The sequence below is a fragment of the Dama dama genome, chromosome 27 (genome assembly GCF_033118175.1).
Source record: "Dama dama isolate Ldn47 chromosome 27, ASM3311817v1, whole genome shotgun sequence".
Taxonomy (NCBI): domain Eukaryota; kingdom Metazoa; phylum Chordata; class Mammalia; order Artiodactyla; family Cervidae; genus Dama; species Dama dama.
The window spans coordinates 6,359,646-6,383,046 of record NC_083707.1 but is presented as its reverse complement, the minus strand read 5'-3'; the positions used below and the strand labels follow the sequence as shown (position 1 = coordinate 6,383,046).

The window sequence follows — 23,401 nt, the reverse complement described above, 5'->3', positions numbered from 1 at the left end:
GAGCAGGGAGAGGTGACTTAAGAATACTGGAGTGATTGCCATTTCCTCCTCCAGGGTATCTTCCAGACCCAGGAATCAAACCTCCTTACGCTTCCTACACTGGCAGGCAAGTTCTTTACCCCTAGTGCCATCTAGAAGCTCAGTTACAGCATGGGACCACCTTAACCTCGTGCTCCCCTTCTCCTTCTTCAAAGCTGCTGAGATGGAAATGATCAGTGCTCATGTCCACATGCCCCCTAGGATTCCTCGGGTGAAGATGAGTGTGTTTGACATTCTGAGCCTCTTACCTGATGCCAGCTGGCTGCCCCTCTTGCATCCCCGTCTTCCTTCCTGCCGCTCCAGTAAAGGCCTGCCGTTTCTTCAGCATCTGTGCACTTGTGAATGCAGAATTCATCCTGATAGGATCTCTCTCACCCCTGGATCTTTAGTCAATGACTACATCTAAATTGCTCAAAGCTTTTAATAGCATCAGTTTTAGATAGAGAACTAATCAACCCTGACATCAGTAACACAGTCTAAATTTAAAGCTATCAGCCAATGCAGCTGATCATTAATCACTTCAGTTAACCATCTTGTTTGGCTTGATTGGATTTGATGGTGTAAACAAACAAAAAAATTGCATGTTTTCTACAGTTGAGGATATGTAAACAAGCCGATTTAATCTTTATAAGTTCATTATTTAAATCACATTAATGGAGAAGGATTTAAGGGTTTATTTAAAAAATGTTTCTAATTCTAAATAAGAAACAAGCATAACACATCCCGCTGCTTCATGGGTTCTTGAAATGTCAGCTGTATGACTTGCTGCCCCCATCTAACATGGCTGGGCCCGAGGGCCAGGAATTCAGCCTGTCCTGACCCGCGTCGCAGACGTGGGACCCAGCTGAGGCCTCAGCCTCACGAGGGCACTCAGGTGGGGGCATTTTTCCTCTGATGCTACAGGACATTTAAAGGCTAGTTGTTGGGACTTCCCTGGGGGTCCAGTGAGTAGGATGCCTGCCTCCAATGCAGGGGACCTGGGTTTGACCCCTGGTCAGGGAACTAGATCCCACATGCCATGATGAAGGCCCAGCACAGTCAAATAAACAAAAATAAAGTTAAAAAATTAATGCTAGCTGTTAGGTGCTGGCAGGTGTTTGATATTCTTTCCTGTTAAGCTTGGTTTATGCTCGCCAGTTTACACTGAATCTTCTAACATCTTGGATTTTGTGGGGCCTACCTGGTGTATTTCACAGAGTTCCCCACAACGAAATATACAAGAAGTTTATGATGCCAATCTGTATTTTGTAAAAATATAAAAATTAAAAAATGTATCATGGCTACACTGGGTCTTCGCTACTGCACACAGCCTGCTGCCTCTGAGGCGGTGGGGGCCGCTCTTTGCTGCGGTGTGTGGGCTGCTCGTGGCTGTGGGGTCTCCCGCTGTGGAGCGTGGGCCCCAGGCACGTGGGCTTCAGTAACTGTGGCTCTCTGGTTTAGCTTCCTCGTGGCATGTGGAATCTCCCTGGACCAGGGATCAAGCTTGTGCTCCCTGTGTTGGCCGCCAGATTCTTGGATCACCAGAGATGTTTGTGTTTTTAAAGGGGTGTTCATGTTAAACAACTGAAAAGGGTGGTTAAGATACATTGTAGCCACTTCTGAGCAAAGTAACATCAGTTTTACCAAGGCACTAAATTATAAGATTATTCATTCACTGGTCTACTACCTGCCGTACTGCTGAGCCCTGCAACCTCTGGTTAATTATTCAGCCCTCGGGGTGATGAGGGGTCTCTGCAACTCTCTTAGCTCCATCTGGGTTTTCCACCTGGCCCTGAGCCATGTGACAACCTGGGTTCTGCTGTGATTTGGGAGCCAGAAAGGAAGTATTTTTCAGGTTGGTTCCACTGAGAGTGCAGAGAGAAATAGACTGTTATTGGGCAGGAGACCAACGAAAGGAAACTTTTAAAAGCAAACATTTACATTTTTCTCCCATCTCTGTTTTCCATTTCCAACTCATCTCTGTACTTCATGGGTCCAGTGCAGTGCACTGCACACAGTAGGTGCTCAGTATTGCTCGCTGACATCGTCCTCTGGTTCTGAAGATGCATTTTTGGGTTATCCCCAGCCTGGACTTCTATCTTTATGCTCTCTGCCTCACGTTGTTCCTAGATGAAATTGACTTGGGGGCAGCTAGTACTGGGGAAAGCACACGAAACAAGTCACGCTGGGGTGTTCCTGCTGTCAGCTCCTGTGTCTCCCCGGCTGCACTGGAGTCTGCCGGGGCCACAAACCAGCTGCCCATGCCCCTCATGGCTCCCGTCACCGTGTTCTACATGGCCTCTTTCTGAACACTTCTGAAGCGGATGCCAGCGTCTCAGAGTCAGCAGACCTCACTAGAATGATGCCTCTTGAGCAACCAGGAGGTTGGGTAACACTGCCCTGCGTTTCCTGCGGGGTGACGGCCCGCTGAGCTGAGAGGCTGTGCTAAGCACAGAGTGCTCCACAGAACGTGTGCTCCGTGATTCCCAGAAGTGGAGGAAGCAGGAAGCTCCGATAACGCAACTGTGCTTGGCTTCTCTCTTCTACTGACGGCTACACTCACTTAAAAAACAAGCCCCCAAGCAAATTCCACTTTATGACAGCCCCAACTGATTTTTAAATACTGTATTATTTTAAATATTTAGTGTTATATCTAGTCAATGACATCTGGCCATTACTTTTTAAATTTTGTTTCAAGTTGGATATTAACTGAAAATGTAATAGCTAAAGAGTTAAATGATTTGAGGTTTGACTCTGTTAAGATGTTTGTTTCTGTGATAATGTACTCTATGGTTAAATCTAGCATAATCACTTACCTGTTCATAATACCACTGCCATTCATGACAAGCCATGAAACCTAAGTCCTAATACCTGTGCATATATTCCTGTTCTTCCACTGACCAACCCTGTAATATCTGCACCTTAGACGTAGGCCACTTAAGTAAGAAAGATAACCTCCCTCTTAATGGATTGAATCAGTTTTCCTCTTTAGGAAGCAAGCCTGGGGAGGCAGAGGGCTGCATTGGGTATATTCTCTTCTTTGAGGGACTGTCCAAGGGCTCAATCAATCAGTGAAGTATAGACAGAAATACAGACTTTCTGAAGCAAAGTAATGTAGTCTCATTCTTTCTAGCGTCATGTGGAGGAGAACGGATAGTTGGTGTAATGACTATAATTTCTTAACAGTTATGATAAGTAAATGCTTCTTAGCTTTTTTTGATTATGTAGATTGAACAAGAAAAAAATGGTCATTATGTGGAAAAGTTTTACTTAAAAACATTATTCTAGTGTAATTTCTTATTGAGAGTGAAGATGTCAGAGAAATTATGCCTTTAACTGTAACAGAAAATATGAAGTTTTACATCATCTCACCACCCACTCTGAACTTCACCAAAATGCATCAAGAACTTACATTTACAATTCAAGTGTGGTTAGATGTTTACAGCACACTGGCACTGTTATTGTATGGCATGTGAACGTAATGGTAGGTGTTAATTTAAACGAAATTAGAACTTTAAACACCACCATTAAATTAGTCATCAAGAATGGTTAATCACCAAAAATGACCAATGCTTCCTTTTTTGGGTTGCATTTCTGTTTATTTCTCTGGCTGTATCAGGTCCTAGAGGCCACACGGGATCTTTCGCTGCAGTGTCTGGCTTCTCTAGTTGTGGCCTGCGGGCTTTCTAGTCCTGGGTGCAGCATGTCAGCTTAGTTGCTCTGCAGTATGCGGGATCTTAGTTCACAGACCCGGGATGAAGCCCACATCCCCTTCTTAACCACTGGACCATCAGGGAAGTCACCAATGCTTCCTTTCAAATTTACATAAATAATTGTAACTAGATAAAGGCAGTTATCTAAATTTTATTTAAAGCCCCACCTGAGGAGCCAGAAGGCCAGTCACAGGGTTACGACATCAGTGCAGGGTGAGGGGAGGAGTTTCAGCCCCAAGTTCCACACAGTCTGCCTGAGGCTCTGGGTGACCTTGGGACTGTGCAAGTGTGAGGCAGGTTAAATCCTGCCGGCTAAGGTCGAGGGAAGTGAATGTGATTTCACTGCTATCGTGACAGACAAGAGTGTGAGTACAGCCGAAACAACTGCCTGTTAAAACAGTAACAACAGTGTCTGCACAAGAACATGTGAATTCAGAGTATCTATGTTACTCAGGTATCTAGGATACAATCAAAATTACTGGACACAGGAAAACATGACTCATAATCAAGAGAAAAGAGCAAATTAATGAAGGTTAACCTGAAGATGATTCTAATGTTGGAATAAGACGAAATGTCAAAGCAGCTAGTGGAAAATATGCCTTTAATAAGTCAACAAATAAGAAATCTCAGTAGAGAAATAGAAATTTTTATTTTTAGAAGTAGAATAGACAGAACCAACTAGAAATTTCAGAACTAGGAGATACAATATCTGAATTAAGGAAACAAAATCACTAGCTGCTTCTACCAGATGACAGAAGAATCAGGGAATAGAGGACAGAGTGATGAAAATGATCCAAGCTCAAGTTCTCAGTGGGGAAAAAAAGGCTGAAAAGAAGAGGACCAAGTCTCAGTGAGTCATGCATACTATCAACAGGTGTCATGTGTGTCTGGGGCTTCCCTGGTGGCTCAGATTGAATCTGAGCCTGAATCTGCCTGCAATGCAGGAGACCCCAGTTCAATCCTGGGAAGGACTGATCATTTAATTGGAATTCAACAGAAAAAGAGAGAATGGGAAAAAGTACTTCAAGAAATAATTGTTTTATATTTTCCAAACTTGCTGAAATATAAAAATTTACAGGTATTAAAAGCTCAGAAAACTCCAAACAGGATAACTATGAAGAAAACCATGTCGAGGCACAGCATAATCAAGACTGCTGAAGTCAAAAATACAGAGAAAAATTTGAAAGTAGCCTGAGAAAAACGACAAATTACATACAGGGAAATATAAAAGGGAAAAAAGATCTGAATGAGCTCTGCCTACCAGGAGAAGATGGAGGCCAGGAGCCATGGAAGGACATCGCCTTAAACTTCTCTGAAAGAAGCTCCAAGGGGCTTTACTACACACGCACTGCTGTTTGGCTGCTACGTGGTTTCTGACACTTTTGTGACCCCACGGCCTGCAGCCAGTGAGGTTCCCCTGTCTATGGAATTTCCCAGGCAAGTGTTATGGAGTGGGTTGCCATTTCCTTCTCCAGGGTATCTTCCTGAACCTTTGGCCGGCAGATTCTTTACCGCTGAGCCAAGGAAGCCCTTACTCTATATATATACACACACACACATACAAGGACATACATATATATTATACATAAAATTCCTTAACAAGACAGAAAAACAATCAAATTTTCCCTATATTCTTGGATTCTCTAGCACACTGCATGACACACAGTAGGTGCTTTATAAACTATGGCTATCACTGTTATTCTGGAGGAGGGCATGGCAATCCACTCCAGTATTCTTGCCTGGAGAATCCCATGGACAGAGGAGCCTGGAGGGCTACAGTCCATGGGGTCGCAAGGGTTGGACACGACTGAAGTGACTTAGCATGCATAGCATCACTGTTATTAGTATTATCTAATGGAACAAAATGTTTTACTGATAGTAACAGTATTACTGTGGCTTAGAAATTTGAGAACATCTCCATCTACATTTAACAGAATTTCAAAGGAAGGGAACTTTACCCTAAATGACTCATTTTATACATGAGGAAAATGAAGTCGACTTGACTTCTTGAAGGTCACTATATAATGTAAAGGTCCTGCCTGTCTCAGTAAAATAACGGATGATAGGGAACTGAAAAATAAACTCAGGTTTGAGTTCCTGCTTCAAGAAGGAAGAGGAATGTCAAATTCCCAAGGTAAGAAAAGAAAGATAGCAAGATCAATCAGAACTCAAAATCAACAGAATGTCTATTCCACATGGAAAAATGCTAGCTACTGTAACTGTTGAGAAATTCATCACCTTGTCATCCAAAAGATGCATGGTGGACTGGAAAAGGCTGGCTGTAGAGTTTACAGGTGAGTTCCACCTTTACTAGCTGTGTGATCTTGGGAATAGTTGACTCTTCTAAACTGCAATTTCCTGTTGTGGGTGACAGACATGAGGCTTCATATAGATTACAAAAAGAATCTGACCAGATAATGTTTGTGAAAGATACTCTATAAGACAGTGTTTAAAAACGATTATCACCTGAATGTTCTGATTCAGAATCACTGATCTGGAACTGGCTTTGAGAGTTGATTTGGCTGAGAAGTTAAAATGTTAGTCCCTCAGTTGTGTCTCCATCTTTGGGGCTGTAGCCCGCCAGGCTTCTCTGTCCATGGGCTTCTCTAGGCAAGAATACTGGAGTGGGCTGCCATTCCCTTCACCAGGGATCGACCCCAGGTCTCCTGCATTGTAGGCAGAGTCTTTACCATCTGATCCGCCAGGCTGAGAAAGCCTATCATTCTAACACTATCCTGAAAAAATTCCACTTACTTAAAAATTATACAAAGCTGATTATTTAGGAAATCCCCCTCCCTATATCTTCGAGATAGAGTCAAAACTCCTTAGCCAGCTCTGTCTTTACACTGACCCCAAGGTGGGGCGGCACAGCTGCCCGCCCCTCTCAGAGCATCTTTGCCCGCGCACTTTTCAAGCTGCGGTCCTCCATCCGGACTTTTGAGTCTCCTGAGAAAAGGCTGTAAGCTTCAGGTCGCCCGAAGTTCCCCGAAAAGGGGCAGGAGGGGCGGTGTCTACTAGGATCTGTCGTGCTGTGCTTCTTGCGCTGTGCTCTTCACGTTTATAAAAACGATTCAACGGGGACGTCTTCAACGCCCGAGGTGTCTTCGGTTTCTCTTGCCAAACCGTCCAACAACCACCTTTGGCAACTCTGCCTCCCCGTTAGTACCGGAATTCGGCCCGTGGCTCCAAGGATCCCTTTTTTTGAGGCGCTCTTCAGGTCTTCCTGAGTCCCTGGAGCCGCGCACGCACCCGGCGCGGCAGAGAGACCCTGTCCCCACAAGACGAGCGCCGGGCAGCGCTCGGCCAGCTCGGGCCCAGGGCGGCGGCCTCCCCCGGGATCCGCGAAGGCGGGCGAGCGGGGGTGGACTGGTGGGCACGGGGTCTGGAGGGCGGCGGACCGTCCGGCAGGAATCCGCTCGGGGAACTTCGCAAACCCCGCCTGGCCCTCCGGATCGGACGCCGCCAGTCGTCCACCCTGATTGACCCGCGTCTCCCCTGGTTTGCAGCCGACCTCTAGGATTTTTCCGTTTTCCTCACTGGGGAGGGGGCGGGACTTCCTGTTCCATAGCCCAGTGACTTCCGGCAGGAGGCAACAGACGGAACGCGGGAGGCATACAGGCCCGCCGGCCCGTCGGGACAGGGAGGGAGGACTCGATGTGGCCTTCACTAACCCCGGTTCCAAGATCCGGGGTTCTGTCCAAGATGCCCGGCGCCCCGTCCCCGAAAGAGTCGTCCTGGTAGCCGCCGGAAGTGGGGAAAGCGCCGAAGCCGGAAGTCCCGCCCCTTCCTCCCAGAGGGAAGACGGTGAGCCGGAGGAGTCAGTCAGAGGGGCGAGCGGGAGCGGCCCCGCCGGCAAACAGGTGAGCTACCCCCCGGCCTGGGCGGGGGGCGTGGGGGCGGGGGCCGTCCGGCGTCAGCGCGGGGCCCAGAGGCTGGGGCCTGCGGGCCGGGGCGCGGACCGATGGGCGCCGGGCGCCCCGCCGCGGCCCTTCGCTCTGCCTCCGCCCCCCTCCCCCCGCCTCCGCCCCTCCCGGCTCGCCGGTCCCTCCCGGCGCCGCCCCGACGCCCCCGACACACGCCCGCAGCCCGCGCTGGGCTTTCCCCGCCGGGCCGGCTGTCAGCGCCAAGGCCGCGATCGCGCGCCCCCCGCCCGCGATCGGCGCTTCCCCTCGCCGGGCTGCTCCGCGGGGAAGCGCAGCACGCGCCGCGTGCCGGCCGCCTCCGGCCGCGCGCTCCCGGCCTCCCCGAGCCGCGCCGCCGCCGTTACGGACGCCGGGCGGGCGGAGCGCCGGAGGCCGCGGGACCCGGCCGCTCGGGTTCAAGCCGCCCGGCCCGGGACGTAGACCGCCCGGGCTGCCGGCCGCCACGGGTCCCGCCCGGTGCAGCCGGCGGGCGCGTCCTCCGTGCTCTCGGGTCGCTCGCCCGAGACCCAGCCGGGCGCCGCGGGCCGCAGCAGCGGCTGACCCCTGTTGGCTGCGCCGCGGTGTGAACGGCTGGAGTTGTTTTCCAGGGGAACTCTGCAACAGGACGCCTGGGCGGGGTGGGCACCCACGCGCACATGTGCGGGACTCTTTTATAGATGACGGTAGCCCTGGCGCCGATCGAGGGAGAACTTTACAGTTTGAGCCCCTGGAACTGGTCACCGCCTGCACCTGCCCTGCGTTGAAGTGTTAGTCCAGTGGGAAGACCGGACGGACGTATATGATCAGAGCATCCTTAGAAGCTTGTTTGACAGATACTCTGCTTTATTTAGCACAGCAGTCTTGTAGAGTAGGAATTATATTCTCTTCACCAACGGAGACCAAGATTAAATCTTGACCAAAGTTAACATCGGGGATTCCAATCTCAAATGTTTTGTTACTCATTCTTTTTCCAAGTTTGTGTTCAAGTCCTCAGTCACTAACTAGTGCCCGAGTCTGTGCGACTCCATGGACTGTAGCCCGCTAGGCTCCTCTCTGTCCATGGGATTCTCCAGGCAAGAATACTTCCCTCCTCCAGGGGATCTTCCCTACCCAGGGTTGGAACCCTGGTCCCCTGCCTGCACTGGCGGGCGGATTCTTTACCACGGAGCCACCAGGGAAGCCTCCTTTTCAAGTTTGCTCCATGTGAAGTGACAGCCTCCTAGTGTCGCAGCTGGTGAAAACTAGGGCAGGACTCTCCAGTAGCTTGTGTCTTCTGATGTGACATGTGAGACAGTTGTGATGATTGCGGACAGCGCAGTGCTACTGGTACCCCCCGCCCGTCTTTTTAAAAAATTTTTTATTTTCGAATAATTTCAAATTTGCACAAAAACTGCAAGATTGGACAGAGTTCCATTGTTGTTCAGCAAAGCACAGCTGACTTGACTTAAACACTTCCTGCTTCCTGTCAGACACCCTTCTAGGTGAAGGAGAGATGAACGTGTTGCCCGAGATGATTTCAGGGCCGGTCGTGGAGACAGATTCACAGATACAGTGCCTGCTGCTCAGTGCTGGAATGGAGCGCGCGCGGGCCCACAGTGGGAGTGGTGACTGCGAGCGAGCAGCGCTGAGAGCCTGCAGGGTGCAGCCTTGAGTGTGATCTCCAGGGTTAATGGGGGTTCCCTTGATTGACGGGACGTTTCCCCCAGCATTCATTCTAGTGAGGTTTTATTAGAGGAGAGCTCTCTAGCCCTTATAAAACAGACTCTTCTAATCTGATTCTCCTCCCTCCCTCTCTCACAGCCCCTCAAAGAAGAGATCTGTTTCTCAGGTGTCACAGGTGGTGAGAAGAATCCCGGTTTATAAATCCACGAATAGGAGGATAAATTAAAGCCGTGTCATAATGGAAATACCTAAGACCGATACATTTTTTTATTTTGTGTTTCTCAAGAATGTTTATTACACGAATATTTTAAGAAATGAGAGTGGCACTTAGCTTGAAATGAAGGAGTATGTTTTACATATAAATCTTAAAAGGTATCGTAATTTACTGTGTGTGTTAGTCACAGTCGTGTCCAACTCTTGTGACCCCATGGACTGTAGTCTGCCAGGCCTCTCTATCCATGGGATTCTCTAGGCAAGAATTCTGGAGTGAGTTGCCATTACCTTCTCCAGGGGATCTTCCTGACCCAGGGATTGAACCCAGGTCTATTCTTTACCATCTGAGCTACCTGGGAAGCCCAATGTAATTTATCAGTATATCAATTTTTGGTGGTAATATGATATATACATAATATATTATTTATCATTTTAACCATTTTAAGTGTACAGTTCAGTGACATTAAGTATGTTTACATTGTGTAGCCATCATCACCATTTGCCTCCAGAACATTCTTATCTTCCCAAACTGAAACTTAAAGTGTACTTTTTAAAAATGAAATACAGCACAAAAGAGTCTTCCAATCAACAATTTTTCATTTTCCTAATTAATTTCCTTCTTCCAGGAAAGAATTATTGCATAATGTCCCACTTGTACAACATTTGCTTAGACCTTTGGTGATTACAACCCTCCTTGAATCCTTATACTGTTTAGTGGAATAGCAAGAGATAATAATAGACATTATGATTTTGGTTTTGAGTTTCATAGAGCTTATTGAAATAGAAAACATACATATTGCTGACATAAGGTCACAATAATTTTAAATACACAAAAGGAGGAATAATATTCTTGGTCTCTGAAGGAATAGTGGGGTTATCATACCAAGGTCCAGGGTCACTTGGGATCAGGCTGATAGAAGCTTGGATCAGGACAGAGCCAAGCATGTGTCAGTGTCTGATATAAATGGCAGATGTAGGAAAAATAAAGACAGAGTTTATATTTACCTTGGTATAGCTTAGACCAAAGGCCTAGGAAATAAAACTTACTGTTATTCATGCTTGCTAAATGCTTCCTCCGATCTGTTCACACTCATGAGAGGTCGCGGAGCACCCTTCTTAACTGTAAGATGGTGTGTGAGTCCCACGCTGGAGACTTTGAGTGCCTTGTCGGCTTGTGCTGCTGTAACAGACACCGTGGCCTGGTAGCCGAGCCAGCGGACGTTTGTTTGTCACGGTTCTGGGGGCTGAGAAGTCCGAGATCCAGGTGCCGATTCCTGCTGAGGGCGCTCCCTGGCTAGCACGTGGCCACCTTCCTGCTCCGTTCTCATGTGGCAGAGTGAAAGCATGCTGGCCTTTCTTCCTCTTAGGAGGACACCAGTCCCGTCTTGGGAACCTCACTTTCATGACCTTACTAAGCCTACCTCCCAAAGGCCCCATCTCTAAATACTGTCACATTGGGCATTAGGGCTTCAAACTATGAATTTGGGGTAGGGGTTGGGGGGCGGAAGTTACAACTCAGTCTGTAGTGAGGGTTTCCTGGAACTTTTGTTATTATATGGAACTCCTCCAAAACAGACTTGATATAGAACAAATAGAAAACTGTAAAATCAGAGTTTATATGACTTTCATTTAAGCAAAGTTTATGCAGCTTTATTTAAAATAATGAAAAATATGACTCAGAGACCAGATGATGAAAGGAAGAACTTTTGTTTCTTTTTGATGAAAAAGAAATACTGAGATGCTGTGGATCTTTTTTTCACTTTTGGGCTTCATAGAGTTGTAACATTTTAGAGGGCATAAGGACTGTGGAAGCGATATATTTCATTCCCTCATTGTCTGATGAGGAGGCTGAACCCCACAGAAGCTAAGTGACAAATCGGTCTCAGAAATTAGTGGCAGAATAAGGATTAGAATCAGCCCTCCTGGTTTATAGGCCAGTCTTTCTGCTCTTTGAAGCATCAGTATTTCTCAAATTTAAGGTGCATCGGAGTCACCTGGGGGGCTTATAAAAACATGGATGCTGGGCATCACCCAGGGGCTCTGATTCAGCAGGTGTGCACAGGGGCTGGGAATTCTTACTTCCGACAGGTCCTGGCTGATGTTGAAGTTCCTGGCTTCGAGACCACACTTTGGGAACCTGGTCTCACGTGATGTTACCTTTGATCTCTTGTAAGAGGAGAGCAAGTAAACCTGTGCAGGTTTCATCAGCCTCACCTTTCCCCTTGTATTCATTACAAACAGTAATGCACTGTTTGTGCATCTGATTAGGTGAAAATAAAAAGGACTAGACATGGAGTATTTCTAGAGTCATTTTGGCATTTTCAGGGGTAATTGTTGAAGATGATTCTAGTGGTCAGAGACACTTACTATTGAAAGGGATGCACTTCAGCTGTGAGAGCCCCCAGTCTTACCAACATTCACACCAAAAAGGGTGTCCAGACTGACTGCTGGATTGTCTGGGAGTAAAAAGTTACGTCCAGAAAAAAAAGAAAAAGTTACGTCCAGTGTCGTTTTTCTATGCTTTTCTGTTGGTGTACTAAAATGTTCTTTTCTTATATATCAAAATCTTATCAGGCCCAAACACAGGTTTTTTGCTTATAATAGATGTTAAAAAAAATCTAAATTGAATTTAAAAAGTAAAGGGGAAAATAAGGTATGTCATTTATCTGGAAAGTTACTCTGCTCTCTAGATTATCCCATTCATGGATTTTTATTGAATAATTGCCATTTATTCTGGTTGAAGCCTTATTTGTAATAGCTGTTTTTTTTTTTTTTAAGCACAGTTATTGGAATAGGTAGTATATTTTTATGTTAGAGTTAATGAGTGATCCCTGTACGTTTTTATCTCTCATCTTAAATAATTTTTAAACCCTTTTTACTTTGAAATAATTTTGGAATTACAGAACCATTTCAAAAATAGTTCAGAGAGTTCTATAACCTTCTAGCCAGGTCCCTGATGTTAACATCTTTTGTAACCAGAGCGTAGTTATTGAAACCAAGCTGTTGAGACAGTATTTGAGTTTTAGCTCTGATGTCCTTTTCCTGGCCCAGGATTCAGTCCAGGACCTCCTTTGCACACAGTTACCCTGTCTCCTGCAAGGAGATCCAACCAGTCCATCCTCAAGGAAATCAGTCCTGAATATTCCTTGAAAGGACTGATGCTGAAGCTGAAACTCCTATACTTTGGCCGCCTGATGTGAAGGGCTGACTCATTTTAAAAGACCCTAATGCTGGGAAAGATTGAAGGTGGGAGGAGAAGGGGACAACAGAGGTTGGATGGCATCACTGACTCAATGGACATGAGTTTGAATAAACTCCTGTAGTTGGTGATGGACAGGGAGGCCTGATGTGCTGCAGTCTGTGGGGTCAAAGAGTCGGACACGACTGAGCGACGATACTGAACTGAACTGATCATGTCTCCGCAGTCTCTTCCAATCTGTGACAGTTCCTTTTAGGTTTATATTCTTTGACTTTGATACTTCTGAAGAGTGGTGGTGGTGGTGGTGGTGGTGTTCAGTCGATAAGTTGTGTCTGACTCTTTGTGACCTCATGGACTGCAGCACGCCAGGCTTCCTTGTTCTTCATTATCTTCCGGAGTTTGCTCAAACTCATGTCTCTTCAGTCAGTGATGCCATCCAACCATCTCATCCTCTGTTGTCCCCTTCTCCTACCCTCAATCTTTCCCAGCATCAGGGTCTTTTCCAATGGGTTGGCTCTTTGCATCAGGCAGTCAAAGTGTTGGAGTTTCAGCTTCAGCATCAGTCCGTCCAATGAATATTCAGGACTGATTTCCTTTAGGATGGACTGGTTTGATCTCCTTACTCTCCAAGGGACTCTCAAGAGTCTTCTCCAACACCACAGTTTGAAAGCATCAATTCTCTGGCGCTTCTGAAGAGTACTGGTCAGTTCTGTTGTAGACTGTTAGTGAGTTTGAATTTGTGTCCTCTTCTTTCAGGATTAAGTCGAGGGTTAGGTGTTTTGGGTAAGAATACCCCAGTGGTGACGTTTGCCATCAGTGCCTCACACTGGAGTGCACGTGATGTCGGGGTGTCTAATCAGTGGTGAACGTTACCTTTGACCTCTTGGTTGAGGTGATGTCTGACATTTTTCTGCTCTCAGGTTAAACATTTTCTCTTCTTAATTATTGACCCTGCTAATGACTGATTTTGGTGCATAAGTTTGAAATAAATGAACATCCCTTGTCAGAATCCTTTGAGGTTGACGTGAACCGTGGGAGATTTCTTGGGAGGCTTCGCTGCTGTTTGTTAGACTCAGACAGCAGGAGGTCACCAGCTATTGGCTCAGCGACTTGTCTGTGACCTCAGTCAGTGTTGTCTTGAACTGGCAAGGGGGAGGCTGTTTGTCAGAATTGTGTTGCTCTGGTTCTGCGATCTGTCTCAGGTGTGTTTTCTAGCGCACAGCCTTCCAGGATCGGCTGTGTTTCCTGGACTCCTCCTGGAGCACTGTCGTGGGAGCTGGATGGTCAGCGTGGCCTCACCGCTCCCCGTCTCCCGCTGCTCACCCCTGGCCGGCCTGGGGCGCTGGGGCGTGTGTACTCCTGGCTCATGAGACTGCTGGCTGTATTACACATCTCCACCTGTAACTTGGCTTTGCTTTCGAAATGTGTGTGCCTTTCGTGTCCCAGCCCGAGTCAGCTGGAAGATACATGCCTAGTTTGTCTCCTCCCCGGGCCTGGATGCTGCAAGGAGGCAGGGACAGACCTCTTTCTCTTTAACCAATAACTCGCTTGGTACCTGGCATAAAGAGGCACTCAATAAATACGTATGAGTAAAGGAATGTTATGTGTGCATTTTGTTAACTGCTTTTGTAAGTTCCCAGAATACTGTGAGCCTTCCCCCACGTCAGTGCAGCTCTGTAGTCTGCACAGAATTGCAGGGTGGGCGTGCCACAACAGCTTCATCTTTAACCAGTGCCTGTCACTGGGTATTGGGTTGCTCCCGGTTCTTTCCGTTGCAAAGATGTCCATGGTACATATCTGTAACCACATATTTTGTCCAGTTATTTCTTTAGGGTGAATTCTGTAGTCATTGGTAGCTCAGAGAAGATACACATTTGAAGGTTTCGGATCTATCAATTGTAAAATGACCCTCTAGAAAGGTTGTAAAGGTTTATATGCCAGCCAGTGCTATTGAGAATTGGTATTTTCCCACACTTTCCCCAATGCTTAACTCTCTTGCTCTTTCTTTTTTTTTTTTTTTTAAGAATAAGACAACATTGAGTTTTTGGGGGTATTTTTTAAAACATTTCATTTTTAATTGACTGATAATTGCTTTACGGAATTGTGTTGGTTTCTGCCAAACATCAACATGAATCAGCCATAGGTATGCCTATGTCCCCTCCCTCCCATCTCCCTTTTGGGGTTTTTAAGGATTCTGTCTGAAATATGGTGGCTGGGGATCATATTCTGACTAATTTGCTAAAACCTTCCAAGTTTTCCTGTTGACAATGTCCATTTTTTTGTTTGCCTCAATGAGAGATCAGTATAAACCTCAATAAAGTAGTGATTTAACACCTACCACTAGTTCACTTGGGGCACATTTGGTGTCTAGTAATTGTTGGCTGTGACTGTGGCCCTTGTCTAATTCATATCATTCACCAAAATCAGAGGCTTACAAATAGAGGGCAGAACTGTGAAACTTTCAGAAGACAGTGAAGGGCACTAGTTCTGTTACTCTGTTAGAGGGAAGAGATTCTTAAACAAATGGTAGTAGGTCAGACCATAGAGGAAAAGATTGATGTTTGGCAACATTCGTATCGACAACTTGTTTATTGAAAGAAACCATCAATAAAGTAAACAGGAAAGTCACAAGTGAGAACAGCTCTTTTCAGTACATGACTGTGTGTGGTGCCCGGTTGTGTCTGACTCTTTGTGACCCCACGGGCTATAGCCCGCCAGGCTCCTCTGTCCATGGAATTTTCCAGGCAAGAATACTGAAATGGTTGCCACTTCCTTCTCTAGGGGATCTTCCTGACCCAGAGATCGAACTTGAATCTCCCGTGTCTCCTGCATTGCAGGCATATTCTTACCACTGAGCCACCAGGGAAGCCCAGTATCAACAGTTAGAGAAATGCAAATTAGGGCCATGGGGTTGCAAAGAATCGGACATGACTGAGCCACTAACACACACCTGCCTTTATTATTCTAGCATATGATGATCTTGAAAGCAGGAAAAGTAATTGCGTTTTGTTTTTAATTCTAAGGATTGTATCTTCCATTTCATTAGGAAGTGGTCATATCATGCTGTAGGATTTAGGAAACCATTACTTCTTTGCTTAGGTTGCTAAGAAGGGCACTTTTGAGAAATCTGCCTTCCCCTATTTTTTTTTTTTTTTCCTTACCTTTGATAACTTTTTTTGCAGTGTCATAGGTATCCCATATTATGAGGACTGTTTTTTAAATAAACATTACTTATGCTGTAAACCTTAATTTAAGCCATCATGGTCTGACAGTTGCTTCTTGAAATGAGCAAGTATAGGAACAACAAAAAGATGGTTCTAGAAGCCCAATTACATGTCCTATGGAACCAAATAGCTCTACTCTTTTTGTTTGATATCCAGAGTGCTGAAGTTGTCTAAAACATGGGAACTGTAAAGCGTTTCTAATTATGTAATGTCATCCTTTCTAGCAGAGCCAGCCCCTCACTAAGGAGCTGACAGCCCGCGAGAGTCCTTCCGTAGCGGGATGTCTGCATTTCAGACTCACGTAGCGCTTGTTGCAGGTCCCTGACGGGCATGTGGCGTGCAGGCCTCTTCAGATGGAGTTTAGGTGCTTCAGCTCTTCTCATTTCAGCTGTATTTTGCTAAAGCGAGACAATCTCAGTCCTGATTCTCAGTGCTTTTCAGTGTATTTGATGTTCACATTTCTCTTTTGTTTTCCCTTATATGCTGTACATTCCCCCTTTTGTTAAAAAGCAAGGTAGTTTTAGATAAAAACAAGCAAGGTAATAAGAAACCTCCTTGGGAAAAGACATTGCTTAACACAGTTGGAGTAACACCAGTATGATCTTCCAGTGTAACCAAAGCCTAGCCTGCTTGTCAGTTACTAAATATAATGAAAACCATGAGTTTTAGACCTGCAACAAGCAACAAACCACTCCTTCCCAACTCTACAGTTCAGTTGTGAATTATTGTGAATTAGGGATCAGAATTTGATATATCGTTATTAGATCAGTTCTTACCGAATGAGGAATCACAGGTTTATAGGACTGTATAAAATTATAAAACTGTTAGAATTTAAACTAAGGTGTAATGTATGTCTAAAAATAGTCTAGAACATTCAGATCATTCAAGCAGAGGTGGTAGAAATTATAGTCCTTCAGAAAATGAGATTGAGTGGCTTTCATTGAGAATCTTCAGGGTCCATAATCTGGCTTCCCGTGGGGTGGTGTTTAAAGCCCTAGGATTTCAGGGTGGCAGATTGAGGCAGTGTTTGCTGAAAGCCACTTTTGGAATAATGTGTGGCAAGGTAGGCAAACGAGACTGGAATCTGGTGTGGGAGCCCTGTTGAGGGCAGTACATTTTTCTCCCTCCTGACTCGCCTTTTTTCTCTCCTCTCCACCTCAGCTCTGTCTGGTGAGTGTGCGTTAAGTATACAGGTTTTCTTGAGGTTAGGAGGACTTTTAGCCAGTGGGCCCAAACCTTCCCCATCAGAGTCAACCAGGGAGCTGTTTAAAACCACAGGTTTGGTCACCACCCCAGACATTAGAATCTCTCACGTGTAGGCCCAAAGGACTCATGTTTTGATGATTAGCTAAATTTGCCAATGATTGATATTGTCTGTATGTCTCTTTATTTTACAAATGTGGAACTAATGGCTCTAAGTATGCTCTTAAAGGGACAGCTGCATTTATCAAACCAGGTTTTGGAAAGTCTTATAAAGACCAAGCAACTGAACAACAGCAACAAATAAAGACCAAAAACCTTCATTAATGGTAGAATGACAAGTCGTGCAATAATTTTGGGATTGGTGGCAGAGATGGCTAGCTGTCCATGTAACTCAGGCCTTCCCTTCCACACGGGCCAGGTGCACAGCCCCAGGGGACATTGTTCAGATTTTCTTGCAGCGAAGCAGGAATGAGTGGAAGTGGCAGATGCCACTTGGGGGCCAAGGCTTTTAAAGAGGCAATGCCCTGCCTCTCTGCTGCTTCTGTCAGTGGGATGCAGAGAATGGGTGAGCTCTGAGGCAGAGCATCGGGATGGAAAGTGCCAGGATCTCGGAGTCAGCCGGGAGCAGCCTGCCTGCTGACCTGCTTACCTGGAGCACTGGCCTGGGGAGTTACAGGAGCGAGATGTGAACCTGTGTGGGAGCCTGTTCAAGTCCATTTCTTACAGCGGTTATGGTATTGAGCCATGTCCACGTCTTACAGCGGTTATGGTAGCAGGGTGCTAGCTTCTCATTAGGGTGATTCTAGCTGCTGTGTGTGTGCTGTGCTTCGTCACTCAGTCCTGTCCAACTCTGCAACCATGTGGATTGTAGCCCGCCAGGCTCCTCTGTCCATGGGATTCTCCAGACTGGAGTGGGTTGCCCTGCCCTCCTCCAAGGGAACCTTCCCAACCCAGGGATCAAACCCAGGTCTCCCACATTGCAGGCAGATTCTTTACCATCCAAACCACCAGGGAAGCCATGGTACTCAAATCTAAAGGAAAGCTTTGAATGTGTAGAAAATTAATATTTTGTAGTTTTCCTTCTCCACATATTGGGTTGGCCAGAAGGTTCATTTGGGGTTTTCCACAAGATCTTACAGAAAATTTAAATGAGCTCTTTGGCCAACCCAATATATAATTCTCTTATTTAATTCTCAGAATGTTTAATTCTCAGTATATAGAGTTAGGACATTTCGTTGGCCACAGTGTTTTCTGAGAGGTGTCATCGAGGTGCCAGTACTCATGTGTGAAAACTAGTGAGTGAGGCCACCTCTCAAGGCTTGCCAGTGGTGGGGCAGGGACTGACTTCTCTTATTTACCCTGATTTACTGACAAATTTAGAGCAGAGAACTCTTAACTATTTTAATTGATTTCTTAGCATATAATTAAAAAAATACTAAATGAGTAAGATATATGTAAGCAGAGTTTTCCATACTTTAGTTGTTTCTCATTGTTTTTGCTATATTTTATGCCATAGTATTTTACCTAATTTTATTTTTAATTTTTTCAAACTTAGCCTTGCCATAAGAAGTAACACAGGTGGAGTCATAGGCTAGTATCTCATTTTTTTCCTAAAACACTTGCTAAAAACACATACTTATTTAAAAATCCTTCTTGTGCTATGTAACTTTATTGAAGGCCACTGCTGTATTTCTGTCATACTTGGGATATACTGTCCACGTGACGAGTGTGCTTAATCCACAAGGTTCTGACGGAAGGGAAGGCACTCAGCTGGGAACCTGCAGGCCTGTGTGTCTGGTGGGGCTTTGGGACAGCGTTTTCCTGTTCACACCATAGACTGCTATCAGTACCCTCTTTGCTACTGGAAGTAGGCATTAGTGTCTTTAAATCTAGCCCTGTTAGAAAGTCAGTTCCACAAAATAGAAAGCCCAGAGATAAATCCACGTACCTATGGGCACCTTATCTTCGACAAAGGAGGCAAGAATATACAGTAGAGAAAAGACAACCTCTTTAACAAGTGGTGCTGGGAAAACTGGTCAACCACTTGTAAAAGAATGAAACTAGAACACTTTCTAACACCATACACAAAAATAAACTCAAAAAGGATTAAAGATCTAAATGTAAGACCAGAAACTATAAAACTCCTAGAGGAGAACATAGGCAAAACACTCTCCAACATAAATCAACAGCAAGATCCTCTATGACCTACCTCCCAGAATATTGGAAATAAAAGCAAAAATAAACAAATGGGACCTAATGAAACTTAAAAGCTTTTGCACAACAAAGGAAACTATAAGCAAGGTGAAAAGACAGCCCTCAGATTGGGAGAAAATAATAGCAAACAAAGCAACAGACAAAGGATTAATCTCAAAAATATACAAGCAACTCCTGTAGCTCAATTCCAGAAAAATAAATGACCCAATCAAAAAATGGGCCAAAGATCTAAACAGACATTTCTCCAAAGAAGACATACAGATGGCTAACAAACACATGAAAAGATGCTCAACATCACTCATTATCAGAGAAATGCAAATCAAAACCACAATGAGGTACCATTACAGGCCAGTCAGAATGGCTGCTATCCAAAAGTCTACAAGCAATAAATGCTGGCAAGGGTGTGGAGAAAAGGGAATCCTCTTACACTGTTGGAGGGAATGCAAACTAGTACAGCCGCTATGGAGAACAGTGTGGAGATTTCTTAAAAAACTGGAAATAGAACTGCCATATGACCCAGCAATCCCACTCCTGGGCATACACACTGAGGAAACCAGATCTGAAAGAGACACGTGTACCCCAGTGTTCATCGCAGCACTGTTTATAATTGCCAGGACATGGAAGCAACCTAGATGCCCATCAGCAGACGAATGGATAAGAAAGCCGTGGTACATATACACAATGGAATATTACTCAGCCATTAAAAAGCATACATTTGAATCAGTTCTAATGAGATGGATGAAACTGGAGCCCATTATACAGAGTGAAGTAAGCCAGAAAGATAAACACCAATACAGTATACTAACGCATATATATGGAATTTAGAAAGATGGTAAGAATAACCCTATATGCAAGACAGAAAAAGAGACACAGATGTATAGAACAGACTTTTGGACTCTATGGGAGAAGGCGAGGGTGGGATGATCTGAGAGAACAGCATCGAAACATGTATATTATCAAGTGTGAAACAGATCACCAGTCCAGGCTAGATGCAGGAGACAAGTGCTCGGGGCTGGTGCACTGGGATGACCCAGAGGGATGGGGTGGGGAGGGAGGTGGGCGGGGGGTTCAGGATGGGAACACATGTAAATCCATGGCTGATTCATGTCAGTGTGTGGCAAAACCACTACAATACTGTAAAGTAATTAGCCTCAAACTAATAAAAATAAATGGAAAAAAAAAAAAGTCAGTTCCAGAAACCTTGGTTCCAATTTAAGGGAAAATCCTATTCGTCTAGAACCATTCTCTGTACCAAAACCTGTATCAGTCAGGGTTTTCTAGAAAGAGAATCAATAGGATGTATGCATGCTGTGTGCTAAGTCACTTTCAGTCATGTCCGACCCTTTGTGACCCCATGGACTGTAGCCCACCAGGGTCCTCTGACCATAGAATTTCCCAGGCAGAAATATTGGAGTGGGTTGCCTTGCCCTTCTCCAGGGGATCTTCCTGACCCAGGGATCGAACCCACGTCTCTTACATCTCCTGCATTGGCAGGTGGGTTCTTTACCGCTAGCGCCACCTCAGAAGCCTGATAGGATGTATACAGATACATATCAGAGGGTATTTTTTTTTTTTTTTGTAGGTGTTGGTCAGTGTGGATATCGAGGCTTGGAAGTGCCATAATCTCTCTGTAGCATGGAGAAACAGGAAAGCTGGTGACAATTCAGTCTGAGTTTGATGGCTCAAAAACCATGAGCGCTGATGTCAGAGGAGAAGGTGGATGTCCTAACTCAGGGAGAAAAAGCAGATTTGCCCTCTGTCCACTTCTCCATCATTCTGTTCTATCCCAGCCCTCAGCGGGTTGGGCACTGTCAACCCACACTGGTGAGGGGAGATCTTCTTTATTCAGTCTGCTGTTCAAATGCTCGTCTCTTCCAGAAACATCCTCCCAGATGTACCTGGAAGGAATATCTTACCAGCTCTCTGTGCAGCCCGTACATTTGGTCAGCTGACCTAGGATGCCCTTAATGGCACGTTTTCCTGCCACCGGAGGATCCAGTCTGAGAACACATATCACATTTCGTTGTCATGTCTGTGTGTGTGTGTGTGCTCAGTCGTGTCTGAGCCCATGGACTGTAGCCTGCCAGGCTTTTCTGTCCATGGAATTTTCCAGGCAAGAATACTGGAGTGGGTTGCCACATGTCTCCGCAGCCTCCTGTAATCTGGAACGTTTCCACAGTCTGTCTTTGTCTGTGATGACACTGACATTTGTGAAGAATGCAGTCCTCCCCACTTGTTTTTTTTCATCTTCGAATAACGCATTCCTCGCTCCGTGTTGTCCGCTGTCTCGCCTCGGTTAGCTGCAGGTTCGCCGTTTTCCGCTGCAGTGAGCACAGGCGTCCTGCCCTCCTCAGGGTGCTTGTCTGCGGGCAGCCCATGTCCACCTTCACCGCGGAGGTTACTTTTGATCTCCCCTGCAAGATGTAGCTGGTATAGCCACTGTGCAGTTACTCAATTTGTCATCTTCCCTTGCAGCAAATAAGCAGTGTAGGGAGATGGTTTAACGCCACTCAGATATTCTGCATATCAAAATTACCCCCCTGGACTTGGCATCCATCTTGCCTGATACAGTTTTTGTCAAAGGATTTTCTGTCCCCTGCACTCTGTCCACGTTTACCAGCTGGTCCTCAGCATTGCTCTAAACAGAGCCGTGCCTTTGCCCTGTCGGTCCATCCGTTTGTCTGTCTGCTTGCCTCTGTCTCCAGTCATCAACATGGACTTCTTCATTCCTACATTTAACGGTACTTAATTATCGTGTACCTACGGTGCCTCAGGCCTGGACCCCACCGACCCTCAGGAGCCCAGGGTCCATTCAGTGGGGATGGAACGGGAGCCAAGACGTGGGTGCCGCCTGTGCTGGTTGTTACCGGGCCGCCGTCTCCTTTCTGAGTTTAGTGGGCAGTCCAGTGGCCACAGGGAGATTTCTTGGTATCCCTGGGTGTTTGACTAAGATTAGACCCCAAACATCTCTGGTTTTTGCAAGTCACCCCCTAACCTTCCTTTTATTTGTGGTATTTTGATTCTCAGTTTAGTCCAAGAACCACAATCATAAATGTATTTCTACCTGAGGGCTTGCTCTTCCTTTCTTGAGAGGAATCATCATTTTCCATTATTTAACCATGTGTAGGGACTTTTTTAAAGCTTCCCCCATAGTCTTCCTCTCAAAGTAATATATAGAAAAGAAAGCATATAGAAAAAAGCCAGGAAGAAGAAGGAAAAATTACCTGTAATTTCACTATCCAGTGTGAGTGTGTGGGAAACTATTAACCTTATTAGATAAATAGCCTTGATTAGAATTATATCCATTTTTAAAATTTAATATTGTCATTTTCTCTTTTCTAAATATACTTTCTTAACACTCAGGTCTTTGGTACCTAATAATTTATATTCCAGCTATCGGGAGGCATGATAACTTTATATCATGTGTTAGCTTATTGACAGTTGGAATTAATGTTTTCCAGATTTCTTCCAAAATTAGTAGTTTTTGTCTTTTTTTCCCTGGCAGTTCTTTGATTAGTCACTGTATTAATTCATCTCTTCTCAGTGGACCTTGATGAATCTAAGCAAGATCAGTGTAGAATGTGTTTTAGCTGTTTTTAAAGTTCATTTTCTTCCATATTTGTATTTTGGAAGTAGCCTTTCTCTTCATATTTTTCCTGCTGGAATGAAAAACAGTTTCATTCTTTTTCTTCTTGTTGAGTGGTCACCAGTTTTTTACTATCAGTGAGAGATTTTTCTCATGGATGTAGAAGTCTTACATGGAATGAGGAAACTAGGGCTCAGAAAAGTCAAATATTTGCCATGTGTCCTGCAGTGTGTTGTTGGAATACTTGGGCCACCTCACTTTTTTTCCTTCTTTTTTTTTTACTGGAATTTTACATTTTCAGTGTCAGTCTATTGTGTTTGTTTAACTTTTTCCTCCTACTTGTCTTCCCTTCCTCAGCATCCGTATGCTGTGTGCTTTATTCTTTTGCCTTTTGAATAAGATGAAAGGAAAATTTAGTAAAGTGTACTAACTTTTATTATAGAATGCTTTTCTTTATGGCTGCATTA

At 45.2% G+C, this 23,401-nt stretch overlaps 1 protein-coding gene across 2 annotated transcripts in view; it reads left to right on the top strand.

Annotated features, from left to right (window-relative positions):
* Positions 1 to 7,495: 7,495 nt before the first annotated feature.
* Positions 7,496 to 23,401, top strand: part of ZNF407 (zinc finger protein 407) — a 375,101-nt gene continuing 359,195 nt past the window's right edge. Inside the window, exon 1 of one of the 2 annotated variants that reach the window (XM_061131132.1) lies at positions 7,496 to 7,591. The gene's annotated coding sequence lies outside the window, so the exon portion shown is untranslated. The remainder of the gene's footprint in view (positions 7,592 to 23,401) is intronic. The other variant, XM_061131131.1, reaches the window with a different exon arrangement.